Source organism: Balaenoptera acutorostrata, chromosome 12 (genome assembly GCF_949987535.1).
Source record: "Balaenoptera acutorostrata chromosome 12, mBalAcu1.1, whole genome shotgun sequence".
Classification (NCBI taxonomy): Eukaryota; Metazoa; Chordata; class Mammalia; order Artiodactyla; family Balaenopteridae; genus Balaenoptera; species Balaenoptera acutorostrata.
The window spans coordinates 55,372,841-55,387,335 of NC_080075.1; the positions used below are offsets into that span (position 1 = coordinate 55,372,841).

General features: G+C 46.9%; 1 protein-coding gene across 1 annotated transcript in view; it reads right to left on the minus strand.

Annotated features, from left to right (window-relative positions):
* Positions 1-14,495, minus strand: part of RHOQ (ras homolog family member Q) — a 38,325-nt gene that overhangs the window by 21,863 nt on the left and 1,967 nt on the right. The gene's annotated exons all lie outside the window — the stretch shown is intronic.

The window sequence follows — 14,495 nt, forward strand, 5'->3', positions numbered from 1 at the left end:
GGCCTGTCTGAAAAATGTTGACTTAAAAGTTATTGTCCATAGAGACTCTAAATAGAGTCTAGCAAAGGAGAAACTGCCTAATTAGAATATTTGTGTCCATCTAGCTTTGCCCAATGGTAAGACGCTCAATGTGGTGGACAAACAGATCCTGAACACTAGAAAGCCGAGCTCTCGTGTGGGAGGGGCAGTTGACCATGTGGTTCCAGGATCCAGATGAAATTCACATCTCCTCTAAGACCTTTCGCTCCAAAGCCTGAATCCCAAGAAAGCTTCTAATGAATTCATTTTCCTGGGTACCTTATGCTAAGGTAAGGTACACTGGATAATAGGCACTGAAAAGGTATCTATCACTATAGCTTTGATCTTCATATTTATGTTTTCTAACTATTAAAACAAATTGGAGAAGAATTCAGTTAAATGCTAGCCAGCTGAACACATGAATTTGTCTTTGATCTTTCCAAAATCCTCTGACATGTACAGTCATTAAAAAAAAAAAAAAAAAAAAGGCATAAAGCCACAGGAAAAGCAAACAGGGAAGGAGACAACAGCCACACAATTTTAGAAGCTAGAAAACCAAAGAACAAGTAGGAACTGATTTAGCAGACCCTGGGAGCCAGATCCTGGGCCAGCAATGAGGAGAAGTTAAGAAGCACCCGGTTCCGCACAACAGAACCCCCTAAAGGTGTGGGAGCTGGAGCAGTGTGTTCTGAAAGTGGGTTGAAGGTGGAGCTACAAACATGAGGGCACACTGACAGTCTGCTTATGAAGCAGTTAAACCCCAGATCTGTTCTCTATCATGATAAATACTCTCCCCAGCCCTGATGAAAGGCAGAGGATATTTATTCCCTGGAAAGGGTGGAACAGAGGGTTCCCTGGGTGGGAGGACACAGGGCCCAGTTGAACATACTGAACACACAAGGCCAGGGTACACTGAGATCCTTACCCTGCTGCCCACCCCCCACCTCCCAGAACAGTGGCAGCCCAGCAGAAACCACTCAGGCAGTAGAGTGGAAGATTCTTTTCTGGGGAATATGAACAGTGCAAGAGGAAGGACCAGGTTCCCCAATGAAAAGACCCAGATGAATCACCCTACAGTAGTGGTCCTCAAATGGGGGTAGAAGGAGCAAAGGCTGACGTTGCCCCAAGGGAACATTTGGCAATGTCTGGGACATTCTTGATCATCATGATCGGGGTAGGGAAGACAATAGGGATGCCGCTAAGCATCCTACAGTTCACAGGACAGCACTCACAACAAACTGTCCAGCCCAAAATACCAATAGTGCTGAGGCTGAGAAACCCAGACCTTCAGTAAGGGCCAGAGTCACCCAGCCCCATGTATACACAGAGTTTCCCATTCTCCAACGCCACTCTTGTAAATATGAGTAGACACCTGAGGAACTGCCACAAAAGGCAGAGATCAAAACGAGAGACTATGCAGGGAGACAAAAATTTCAAAAAGCTATCATTAATACCCTCAGAGAAATTAGAGAAGATATTCAAACCAAAAGCAAGCCAAACCAAACTTAGAAGATGATAAAGAAAAAAAAAAAAAGGAACATCCAAAGAACAGGAAAAGGTTCTTGAAAATTAAAAATAGAATCACATTAAAAAAAAAATAGAAGGGGTAGATGATAAAATTGAGGAACTCTCCCAAAAATAGAGCAAAAAGACACAGAGAAGGCAAATATAAGACAATTAGAGGACCACCCCCAAACCTCTAATATCTAAATACTGGAAGTTCTAGTGTAACAGAAGAGATTAATTGGAAGTGAAGAAATAAACCAAGAAAATAAACCGAGAAAATTTCTCAGAACTGAAGGATACGGGGCCTTAGAATGAAAGGGCCCACAATAGCCAGCTACACCCTACCCTGAAGACCATGAGTGTGAAAGTCCAGAGAGGAAAAACAGGTTCCTAAAAACGAATCCAGAATCAGATTGGCATCAGACTTTTTAACAGCATAAATTGAAGCTGGAAGATGATGGAACAATGCCTTCAAAGTTCTGAAGAAAAAATGATTTCCAATCTATTTTCAAAATGTCAAGCAGGTATGAAGGAAATAAAAACATTTTCAAACATACCAGGTATCAAAAAATTTGCCTACAATGCATCTTTTCTCAGGAAACTAATAAAATATATACTCTACCAAAATGAGGAAATAAACTATGAAGACATGAAAAATAAAAATAGGCATCTAATACAAGACATAGAGCCAAAGGGAATCCCAATAATGATGAAGGAAAATCCTAGGATGACAGCTGTGCAGTAGGCTCGAGGCAACTAGCCCAAACTGAAGCAGGTCAGTAGGCTCATGACGAATGTCTCCAAGAAGACACTGACAGAATACTTGATATGCTGGAATGCATGGAAAGGTGCGTTTAGGATGAAATAGACAGGTGGTGAAAACTAAGCAAGGGAAGAAGCAAGATAATTAGTTAACTCCAGGGAAACAAAAAGTGGCACAAAGAGGGAAAAAGTAATTACAGTACACTACATGGCTCAGCTATGCTAACACAGTGATAAAAATATAACCACTGATCAATAATCAAATGGAAATTACAATATAGCTACTGGGGATAGGTGGATGGGAAGTGGAAGACATATTCAAAAGACAGCTAAAGTCTCATCATTCATGGTGTGAAGGCAATAGAGGATTTCTTTTACCAACATAAACAGCTAAGAACGGAAAGCGGTTGCCTCGGAGGAGTGGAAAAGGACTCCTCTGTAGGAAAGTGGAGAGGGACCTTTTGTTTCTCCATAACAGGATCTTATAGAACTGTTGACTCTTTAAACCATCTGCATATATAACTTCAATAAAAATAAAGTGACTTTTTTTTAAATTGGAGAAAAACAGAATGAAGTATAAAGAAGTAAATTTCTACAAGTATTCAATATCACTACCTAGAGCCAACTGCTTTAACATTTTGACAATTTTGTACCAATTTTTTTCTTACACATTATACATATGCAGATTTTTCAAAGTTGTAATAATGCTATATATAATTTTGATTCCTGTGTTTTCACACTTAACACACCACTAGCCTTTTCATATATCTTTAAATATTTGTTGAAAGCAGTTTTTAATGGCTGTGATTATTCTAATACATATCATGCTATCATTTAACAAATCCTTTTTTACTATGCATTAATGTGTTTATAATTTATCACTATTATAAATATGGCTGTGAAGAATATCATTTTATGTAAATCTTTGTGTACACTGAATGTTTCCTTGGCATAAATTCATAGAAATGGATCACTGAAAATTGAAGTGTCTTTGCCAAATTAACCTCCAAATGGATTGTGTCAGTTTTTACTGAACGGTACATAGAGCATCCACTTCCCTGACTCCTGAATATCAATTTTTCCCATGTTGTTCAATTTGATAAGTGAAAAACAAAGTTTTAATTTGCATATCTTTGCATACTGTGTGTTCAGCTGGCTGTTTGCTTTTCTTCCTTGTGAGCTACTGGTTTATGGCTGGAGTCCATTTTTCCACCAAGACCACATGGTAAACAATCCTTCCACAGCCTTATTTATATCCAGATCTCTATGAGGTAACACAGATCAGACCGGTGGACCTGATGATATGTGAGTGCCTCAATAAAATCAAGTCTCTGAGTCTTGATGGCCCCATTGAGGCCCTGGCTTCCTGGGAGGCTCCAGGCAAGCAGGCTAGCCATCAGGCACCCTTATGACACTCCTTACACTTTACCTTTTCTTGGCACGCCCCATATTCTGTTTGCATTTTGGTCATCTGTATACATCTTCTCTTCCCAATGGACTCTAAGCTCCTACAGAGAAAGAACCCTATCTGATGGATCTTCGTGTTCCTCACCTCACCTGTATTTAACAGATACTCACATATTTGATGAATAAAGACATAAGAGTGTGGATGGGGGTGGGGAGGATTATGAACAGAGGCAACAGGAGAACTGGAACACTGAAAGGGTAGAGGGAGACCATCCCCTAGCCCTACCAGAGCTGGGGTGAAGACAGCACCAGAAGTACACGACCAGTGGTTTCCAGGGTTCGGGCAGAATGTCCATGTGATGAAGACTGACGAAAGGAATAGAAAGGACAGACAAGGATTATTCAGCCACAAAAAGAAATGAAGTACTGGTATATTCTACAACACGGATGAACCTTGAAAACATGATGCTAAGTGAAAGAAACCAGACACAAAGGCCACATATTGTATGATTCCATTTATATGAAATGTCCAGAATAGGCAAATCCACAGGGTCAAAAAGTAGATTAGTGGCTGCTAAGAGCTGGGGGAAGGGCAGAATGGAGAGTCACTGATTATAGGTACAGGGTTTCTCTGGGGGTGATGAGAATGATCTGGAGTTAAATAGTGGTGAAGGTCGCACAACTTTGTGAATATATACAACCCACTGAATATGAATAATATCTCAATTCTTAAAAAGGAAAGAGGAGCAAACAAGCAGTCTGGCCCACGAGGAATTTCTGAGGAATTGCTTTGTTTCTAACACCAGCTTGCCTAGACTCGGATGCTTCCACACTGCCTGGCCCAGCAGCAGGATGTCAGGGCTTCCCCTGCTTGTAACAGAGGGACACCTGACACGAAGCACACGGAAGGAATCCTACAGATCTAGACTTGCTGGCGAACAGCACACACCCTGGCCAATATTTTATCCACAGAGACCTGGCAGCCTTTCTGCTAATGGACTCCCTGAGCTAAGAAATGAGTTCTACTGTGCCTCAGCAGGCAATGCATTACACCGACCACCTATAACCTGATTTTAAAAACCTTCAATGACGTCAAGACAGAACAGAATTGCCTTTAAAATGAGCTGATGAGAAAATCAATATGGAGGTGATGTAAAGTCATGGGAGATGTTCTTTTCATGATCATCTTTCTAACAGATTCTCCTAAATCCAGCACACACCTGGTTGTGAGTTGTGCTAATAAGCGCTACGTGCCACATGCAGACCCCCTCTGAGGGCTTACAATCTGGGTGCTGAATAAAGATTTACACAAGAATAAAACAAAATGCTAGGGCTTCCCTGGTGGCGCAGTGGTTGAGAATCTGCCTGCTAATGCAGGGGACACGGGTTCGAGCCCTGGTCTGGGAAGATCCCACATGCCGCGGAGCGGCTGGGCCCGTGAGCCACAATTACTGAGCCTGCGCGTCTGGAGCCTGTGCTCCGCAACAAGAGAGGCCGTGACAGTGAGAGGCCCGCGCACCGTGATGAAGAGTGGCCCCCGCTTGCCACAACTAGAGAAAGCCCTAGCACAGAAACGAAGACCCAACATAGCAATCAATCAATCAATTAATCAATAAAAAAAAAATAAATCTTAAAAAAACAAAAAAAAAACAAAAAAAAAACAAAATGCTAGACTGTAGCCTATAAATGATTTTCTCAGCTGAAATTCAAAGACGGGCTTCAACCCTAAGAGGGCTGGAGTCTCAGAGGAGGAGTTCACAGGGTGCCTCCTCCTCAGGACTTCTCACTTTCTGCAGGCTGGATGAAGACCAGAAGCTCCCTGCTGCTAGACAAGGCCCCTGTCTGAAGAAAGCAGGGACCCTCTCACCTCTACCCCATCCCCCATACCTACAGAGCCAGGGAGGCCACAAGACACACCTTAATTGTGAACCCTGAACCAGCTAGCTGGGCGGGACAGCCCTTTGAAAATTACGCTGGGGTAAGTGGAATTTTAATTGAGCTGGACAATCAGAATTAAATTCCTTCTCTCAGTGGCAGCTCTTAAAGGGGGGCATACTTTGAGCCAACTCATTTATAATCCCAACCGTTAGGCCATTTGAAAGAGGATGGCTTTTCTACACTGGAACAAGTTTTGAATAGAGAGCAGTAGAAAAAGAAGAAAGGAAGGAAGGGAGAGAGGAAGGGAGGGAGGGATGGAGGGAGGGAGGAAGGAAGGAAGGGGGAATTTGAAAGTGGAGGGAAGGCAGGGGAATGGAGGAGGAGGACACTTACGCAGAAAGCCACGGTCAGCCAGAAAAGTAATCACTGCCGAGAAGGGTGTCAGTAACAACCCTTCCTCCAACCGTCCCAGTGGGGAGTTTTAATACAAAAGGACATCATTGCCCATCTGTTGCTTTGGAACTAATTTAGCACAAACCAAACCAGCATTGTCCTCAGGGGCAGGCCTGTCACCTCCCAGAGTGCTAACCTCAGCTACGGTGAACAGAGCAGGTCTTGCGTCTCAAGTCTGTCTGGCTGCTTAATGTACGGGGGAGGACATGGCTTGGCACTTGGGCCTCATCAAGGAATACCCCTGGAGCCTATTGTGTGCACGGCCTTGGGCCAGACAGCACACCAGTGGAGCCAAGGGCAGCTTAAGAAGTTCTGCTTCCGTTTTCTCCTGATAGTGCCTTGGCCCCATCTCCACCAGGCAGGCGAGGAAGGCAGCACCAGTGGCTGAATGATTCAGTTCATTCCAACAAACATGCAGCATCCCAACCACGCATAAAGAACTAGAGATGAGGGTGTGTGGAGGCGTGTTTGGATAGGCAGGGGTTAAAAGATGAATAAGGATTAAAAGATGGGTAAGTTATGTGCCTGCACTCTGGAGACAGTGTATAAGTAGAGCATGTATAGAGTGTGTCTGTGTGTGTGTGTGTGTCTGTGTGTGTGTATTGGGGGAGGGGAGGAGGGGAGGTGGCTTGCTAAGACAAGGTATATTAAGTTCACATTCACTAACTTGGTGGCTCTGACATTTCGGCCAGTATCAGAATCACCTGGAGGGCTTGTCATACCAGAGTTGTCCCAGATTTTCTGATTCCAGAGGTCTGGGGTGAAGCCTAAGAGTCTGGATTTCTAACACGTTCCCAGAAGATGCATGTTGGTTTCAGGACCACATCTGAGAACCAGTGCAGTAATTCAAACCCTCACTGAGCATCTAGTACATGTAAGAATCCAATCTGAGCACTTTCTCCACCTAAAATCGACCTGGAGAACCCCAGGCTGCTGTGCCCATTCTCATCTCCTGGGAAGGACAGAACCCAGCCTCCTCTGTGCCCCCGATGAACAGGCACCCTCTCCCTTCCCACCTCTGCTGAACCGTGAGCTCCTGGGGGCAGGGCCTGGGCCCGATCTGTCTCATAAGCCCCGCCCCTTGCACAGGTACCGGCCCAGATTTGGTGCTCAAGGAATGTTTGCTGACTGACTCAATGAGTGTTTTCATCTAGTCCTGGCAGTCACAGCGGCGGGACGCAGCCCAGGCTGTGGGACGTGGGATGTGGGAGCCCACGCGGAGGTGGTGTCAACAGGATGCTCAGGAAGGCAGGCAAAATGAGGAGTGGGTGGCAGAGGAAGTCTTTGGGTGCATATTCAGGGCATATCCCGTTGGAAGAGGGACAAACAGGTTGAAAATGGCAGTTTTTACCTTAATAAGGAAACTCTTAAAGGGAGAAAAGAAAAGCCTGGGGCAGCCCCTATGGGGTGGAAAAGACATCTGCCTGGCAGCCCCCGCACAGCAAGTTCATGTCAAGTCAGGGCTGGCAGGCGGAGCAGGGGTGACAATGCAAAGGGGCGCAGAGCTCCTTCCTGGGAACAGGTGACACCTGCACCAGCATGAAGTTTCTTCCACAGCCTCATTGGCAATGCAGCTACCTGCACCACGCAGGGGAAGTCTTCTTTTTCAGCAACAATGGAGGTTAATGAACAAATGGACAAAGCACCCTTAATCTCCCAGGGTGGCGGTGGGGCGGAGGTATCTTTAAGGAGCCATTTCAGCAGCAGCCCCTAGTGTCCCATCTATAGACACCATTCCACCAACTCTTCTGTCCAGAAAAGCAATGTGCCCAGAATGTACTTTTTAATGAAATCGTCAGCAACAGAATATACGTGACGTAAAGGAGACATATAACACCATCAAGCTGATTCGTGTGAGTGGTCTAACACAGAGAACCCAGGTCTTGGAGTTGCGCAGTCTGGCCTGCAATCTTGGTGTTGCCTTTTACCAGCTGTGTGGTCTGAACAAGTCACTTAACCTCTCTGAACCTGCAAAGGAGGCAACCACGACCTGCTTCCTTTACTCAGAGCAGGTGAGAAGCCTCACGGAGCACCACGTGCAACGTGCTTCACACCCTGTAAGAGTGCCACTCAATGACAAGAGTGTCATTATTAAACCCCAGAGTCTTCCCTGAGTCTAGGAAGGGCTGGTGAGTGTGGGCATCAGGAGAGAGGCGGCTGGGCCTCTACTCCCACCAGTCACTTGAAAAGAAACAGCAACAATAATAGAGGCCCCTTCCCCCATGTTCTGTTCTTTCTATTAAAATCAACAAGCAACACAGCACCAGATTAATATCTCTCTAATTACTAAGTCATCAGTTACTGGGTGAAAAACTCCATAATTTAGTTCTCATCCCTACTCCACACGTTGACACTGACAGCAGGGATCCGAGGTACCATAGAAAGACACATTTGGGACACCCCGTGCCTGTGCTCCCCATGCTGTTCCTCTCCACCCAGAATATCCGTTCTCCATGCCCCTCTGCCTGCGTGACCTCATTTAGCCCAACGGTTCCCAAGCTTTCACTTGCTGGGACAGAGAAGAGAGATATGCGTTCAGCACACAGTGGGTGGGGTAGAGGGGCCATGGGCTAAGTGACTGAGGTTAGACGGCTCAAGCTGGAAGGGACAACCTGAGCCCAGGGCTGTCCATCCCAGGCCCCACCAGCCGCCTTGAGGCTAAGAAAAATCCCTTACCTGGGAGCTGGGAAGCTCTGATTTGATTTTATAATCCCCATTTTACAGATGAGGAAACTGAGGTTTTGAGAGGTCAAGCCCCTTGCTGGAAAGTAGACCCTGGCAGTCCAATGTGGGGACCCACAGTGGTAACCAGTCTATTGTGCTGCCTCCCATCTCTTCCTGCAAGCCTATAGCCTTCCAGAGCTTATCCCTACTACGTCTTCTCAACTGGGATGGTGTACCACTCACTTTCACATGAGGAGTGTTCCCCGTTGCTTTCTGCCATCTGATTCCCCCTTTCTTCTCCCACAGGAGGTTGCAACACAGAGGAGGCACTGAATCAACACCAGCTGAACTGAACTGGGGTAGAGCCCCCAAAGCCGGCCGGGACCATCACCCCTGACTGAGCGTGAGGCCATCTGGGACAACTACACATCATCTCTAACTAACCCTGACGGCAACCTTGCAAGGTGGCCATCATCTCCCCCGTCCACAGGGAGGGAAGAAGTTGGCTGCCTGATGGTCTCACAGCTACAGAGAGGAGCAGGATTCAAAAATGTTCCAGAGAATCCAGAACCCACACTGTCACTGCCAAGCTGCCTCCTCCTCAGGGCATCTGAGAGTGAGAGGTCTCAGGAAAGACGTGGGGGCCTGCACCTGAGAGACAGCACTGGGGGACGGGGCCACTGGGGACCACTGAAAGCCCCCAGGTTTTGGGTCGGGGGATAGCACCTGGCCTGCTGCTCACCTCCATGCCTGTCACTCCTTTGAAACTTAGAGACTTCTACTAAATTAACAAAGCTTTTTTCCAAGAAAGGGGTTGTGCCAGAAGCTCTTATTTAACAGCAATAACCCTAGTCTGTGGTTAACCTCTTAGCAGAAATGAGTTGACAGCCAAATGCAAATCAACTCAATTTAAGAAACAGTCATTGTAGACCTACCACGCACCAGGCACTGGGCTACATGCTGAAAACACGGTGGAGAAAAAGAGACACGGTCACCTCCTCATGGAGCTTAGAGAGAATCGAGCCAATCCAGCAGGCAGTGGATCTGGAAGAACTGTACTCGGACAGCTGGGTGGCCAGGAAGGGCTCCGATGACCCGCCATGGCCATCCTGCCGCCCCGCGCAGCCTCCCTGGCTGGGTCTCCCCTCTCTTCCTCGTGCAAAGCAGCTGCCTGCCAGAAACTAAAAGAGGAACAGCAAACTGCTGAGGGCAAGGAAAGCCGCTCCTTGACCCAAACACACCAAATTAGGGCAAAACCAAGCCCTCTGAGTGAAAGGAAATTCAGCTGAGGCGCCTGAATTTTAAAGACATGTGTGGTCTTGGGCTTAGTTTCTTTGTAACAGCCTCTCTTTCCTCCTCCTTGCATATTGCTATTCTGTACCTGAGGCCTATTGGTAGTACCAGCTGCTGCCAACACATGTCATTGCTAGAAACCGACAGCCCCATGGAGAACGGCTTTGTTTTTGTTTTGTTTTAATACCATTAGGGCTCATCTCTTGAAACCCCAAATTCCACAACAAAACCACAAACACCCAGTTCTCCACAAGGCCTCTAACCCATGAGCTTTAAAGCAATGCTTCCCACCTTTTTCACATCCTGGCACACATAAAAATGACCATATATGCTCAGCCCCCTGGAAGCTACACACTGCCCACCCCCCACTCCCGAGCTGAGCGGATGGCATCTGGGCGCACCTATAACACCGTTCCTGATACACCTGCTGGTAAGCTTTGGTTCCCAGAGCGTAAATGTCACCAAACCTCAAGAGAATCATGAGAGAAGTGAAGCCGGATGGATCAGAGGATCACATCCCAAACCCACATCAGAGTGCCAAGAGGGGGGACACAGGGCATTCGGCCACTGCAAAGGCTACGAAGCCAAGAAAGGCCACCCACCTTCCCCACGCGGAGGAGGAAACCAGCATTCCCTATGATGCAGTGCAGACTGGAAATATAAATAGCTTCTAAAAAGGTTAGCAAAATGCACAGATGACAAATCTACAGTAGGTTACTAAGGGAAACCAGGATGCTCAGTGCCAGCATCTCACCTGTTGCAGCTGATGTCTGGAAGGAACCCTGCGGCTCCTCCCAAACTCTGCTCCCGGGGCCCCTCAGGGATGCAGTGTCGGGCTGCAGGGACCTGGAGCCTGGGTGATGTGAGTGGGTACTTCCTGAGCCCTACTGATGCCCCCTGCAGGCCCCTCCAAAGTACGGAAAACCTTTTTCCTAATCGCATCTTGGTCTGGTTCTCATAAGCCCACTCACTCTCAATTTCCACACCTGGGAAGAGTCTACCTCGGAAGGTTTTGTGAGGATGCCTGCCTGAAGGTGGGAGGCGTTCTACGAGTGGCAATACCCTGGGCTTACCCCTCCCCCCTCCTGTTAAACTAGGCCCTTGGGTGCTGCAGGACATTCCAGAAGGCAGGGCATTCCCAGGCTGCCTCCCTGGAGATACCCTTCTGGAGGGGAAGTGCTTCCCTGGGCACCCAGAGGGCCTGCAAGTCAGCCACAGCTGCTGGGCTATGTCAAGTAAGAAACAGACCTCGCCTGTCCCTGAACCAACCCCAGGGGACACCTGAGTTAAGGTATTTATAGCTCTCTTATATGCATCCTTGAACTTGTGTGTGTTTAAGTTAACAGATATAGCAACAGCACACCCAAAAGCACACATATGGACTTGTACACACTGAGGCAGTGGCTAAATCTGGAACTCTAGGGAACCCAAACTCACCCCCAACACACCCTCCTGAGTGTGGGTATTCCGGGACCTGGGAAAAACTGGGCGTCCGTCCTTCCCTCTTCAGGGTATCAAGTTCTGCCTTCCTGCCAAGGATTAAGAGATCAGCCTGGAGCCCGCACCTCGAGAGCAGCTTGCCAGGCAGCTCCCACTGGCTCGTCTGCCAGAGCCAGAGCTCTTCCCACTTCCCCTGAGCTCCAAACAGTGCAGAGTCAGGAGGGAAAATCTCACCCCTCCAGCACCTCCCTGAGCAGACACTGGGGCTGCTGCAGAGCTGACCCTGAAGCCCTGAAAGCCAGGCAAGAAAACAGAAGCGCTGCAGACGCCCAGACCGGAAGCCGGACCCCTCCAGCAGGCCACAGGGAGGAGGAAGGAGCGCCTTCAACTTCCACTCTGAAATGCTTGGCAGTAAAATGTCGGGCTGCTCCTGGGCCACCAGGGGCTTGGCCAAGAGAGGGGGGGCTTCCCTTTGGCCTAATGCTAGTGTGTCAGGGGTGTGGAGGGATGTGCCCAGGCAGAGAACGTGATGGGACTCAGAACGTGATGCCCGACACATTCACATTCACTATATATTCTCTCTCTCTCTGTCAATAGCAGCGGAGGTTAAGGGGGAAGCAGCCTGCTCCGGAAGGCAAGAGGTTATCTACTACAGTCATCTCTTGAAGTTCCCTAGTATGTTCTTTAATATATAAATTGGGCCATTGTTACCTATGGCTTTGAACTCAACTGGGGTCAAAGAGGGGACCCAAGAGTAAGCACACAGACTAGGAGTTCCAACCCAAGGGAGATGTGCTGTTGTTCAAATACAGTGAAAGCCCAAGTGCATGAGTGAACTTTTTAAAGTGCTGTGAGCTTCTCCCTCATTCCATCTTACCTCCCAAAGCAGAATCGACTGAAACCTACATACGCCACTTGGTTCTCAAGTTCTACGCTGAACTCTTCATTTTTCTGAGAGTTTCTCTTACATCACTGGGGATGCAGGTTCTGATCAAGAAAGGAAACCATCTGACACAACAGGGCATTTTGAGCAGGGAGCACTTGACCGTGTCCATGGGTCCAGTGATGGGGACCGTGGCAATTACGAAGTACAAAGCTAGCATCATACCTCCACTAAAAAGGCTCTAGGATCTGGCATCCTAGTAGAATTTCTGTCAACTCCAAGTATAATACACTGTCCTCTTCCACGTGTGACCTCTTCCCCCCATAAAACTGCCCACAGTGGAGCACAATAGTTTCTCGTAATACTTATTACACATCTACTATTATGAACGAAGAACAGTGTCAGCTGTTATTATATACATTAAACAATTTAAGCCGACCTATAACACTGCAGTGCAGATTCTAATTAACCACATTTTTACTAGATCACAGAGAAGGTTAATAATATAGCTAGAATCACAGGACCAGTACAGCAAGGTGGAGACCTGGGCCCAAGCTTATTTGGTTCCAAAGCGCATGGGCTTTCCTCTGCTGCCCATCAGACTTGAAAATTTCTCTCTATATGTATATGCATGTGAATGTGCTTCTTTATCATTATTATTATTGTAAGATTAATCGGATACCAATTCATAGAGGCACGAGGTCTTAATGACCAAGTACAACACAGGAATCTCCTACATATCACACATTGCATCTAGTTCAGACACTTCCACCTATGCTGTCCTCAGACATGGCAGATCTCTATCTTAAATTTATTCTTTTGTACCCCCCTGGTGCTTAGCGCAGTGCTAGGTACAAAGTGGGCACTCATTTAATCTCATTGATGATTACGTTGCTAAGATTGCTTATTAGTCATAAACACTTGGATGCTGAAAGGTGAATTATTGCTAAGAAAAGTCTTAGACTCTGGGAGAAACACCAAGGGGGCCTAACACACCTCTTGGCCAATAGAGTAGGTGATCCACCATTGGGTAAAAACAGTAATATCTGACTCTCACTAATAGGTTGATCCCACTTGGAAGATACCTTACAATCTCCACTGAAAACAGCACTTGACTCTTTGGACCTGGGTTTTTTCCTCTGCAGGGGTGGCATACAACCCTCACTCAGAGAATGACTGTGAAGATTCCAAGGACCTTGTCTACAGAGACACAAGCAACCCAATCAACCCAGGTGGCACCTCAGCACCTCCCATGACTTCCTCTGTATATAACCGCCTCAAACTATGGCAGATTCAGACCCATGTCCTAGTCCCAGCAACACCCCTCCGTAGCTGTGACTTTAGATCAGCAACCTAGCTTCTCTGAGCCTAGTTTCCTCAACTGCAAAGATGGAGGATCACCCGTCTCATGGGGTTGTTTAGTGGAGAAAATAAAATAATATTTGCATGTGGCTGCCCCAGGCCTGATATGTAGAAGGAAGTCAGTAGATATTAGCCAGACTTGAATGTGCACAGAACAGCTCTGACATACACACGTCCTGTTGAATAGGGCTCATGGTCAAAAGATGGCCACGGTGACAAGTAACAAAGAAAAAGGAAGAGGCAGTAGTGAGAGAAGTTAAAATTAGAGACGATTCTTAACCTCTCTCCTTTCAAACAACAATTTCAACCTGCTGTTTACCAGCTGTACTGCTTAAAAGTTGGTCTTATTTGATTGAATGGGTGCTGCCTCTTGCCCTCCATACCGTCTGGTAATGATAGAAGGAGTAACTACAAGGCAGGTAATGAAAAGGGGCCCTGGAAAGCTAAGAACTCTTTGTACTAACCTGGTTCAGTTTGGTGAAAGTGGGCGGCCTCAGGCACCTGGTACCTAGCGCTCTGCCAGTGGTTTCTCTATTCTCTGAGGCTCCTCTAACTTCACAGTATAGAAACCAGAGGCCACATGGAGGTGTCCCCCAACAAGACATTCTTCGGAATCTAACCTGGTACTACAATTCTGAAATCCAAATCTACAAGGGCTACAGAGAAAAGCTCCTCTTTATTGACCTAATGTGTGCCGAGTGTGTGCCAGACTCAGTGCTAAGCATCCAGCATATAATATATGCCGAGGGGAATGGTCTGAATTTTTTAAACCCCGTCTTACAGATAAGGAAACTGTACTACTGGACATCCCCTAAAGACACTCTCCAAG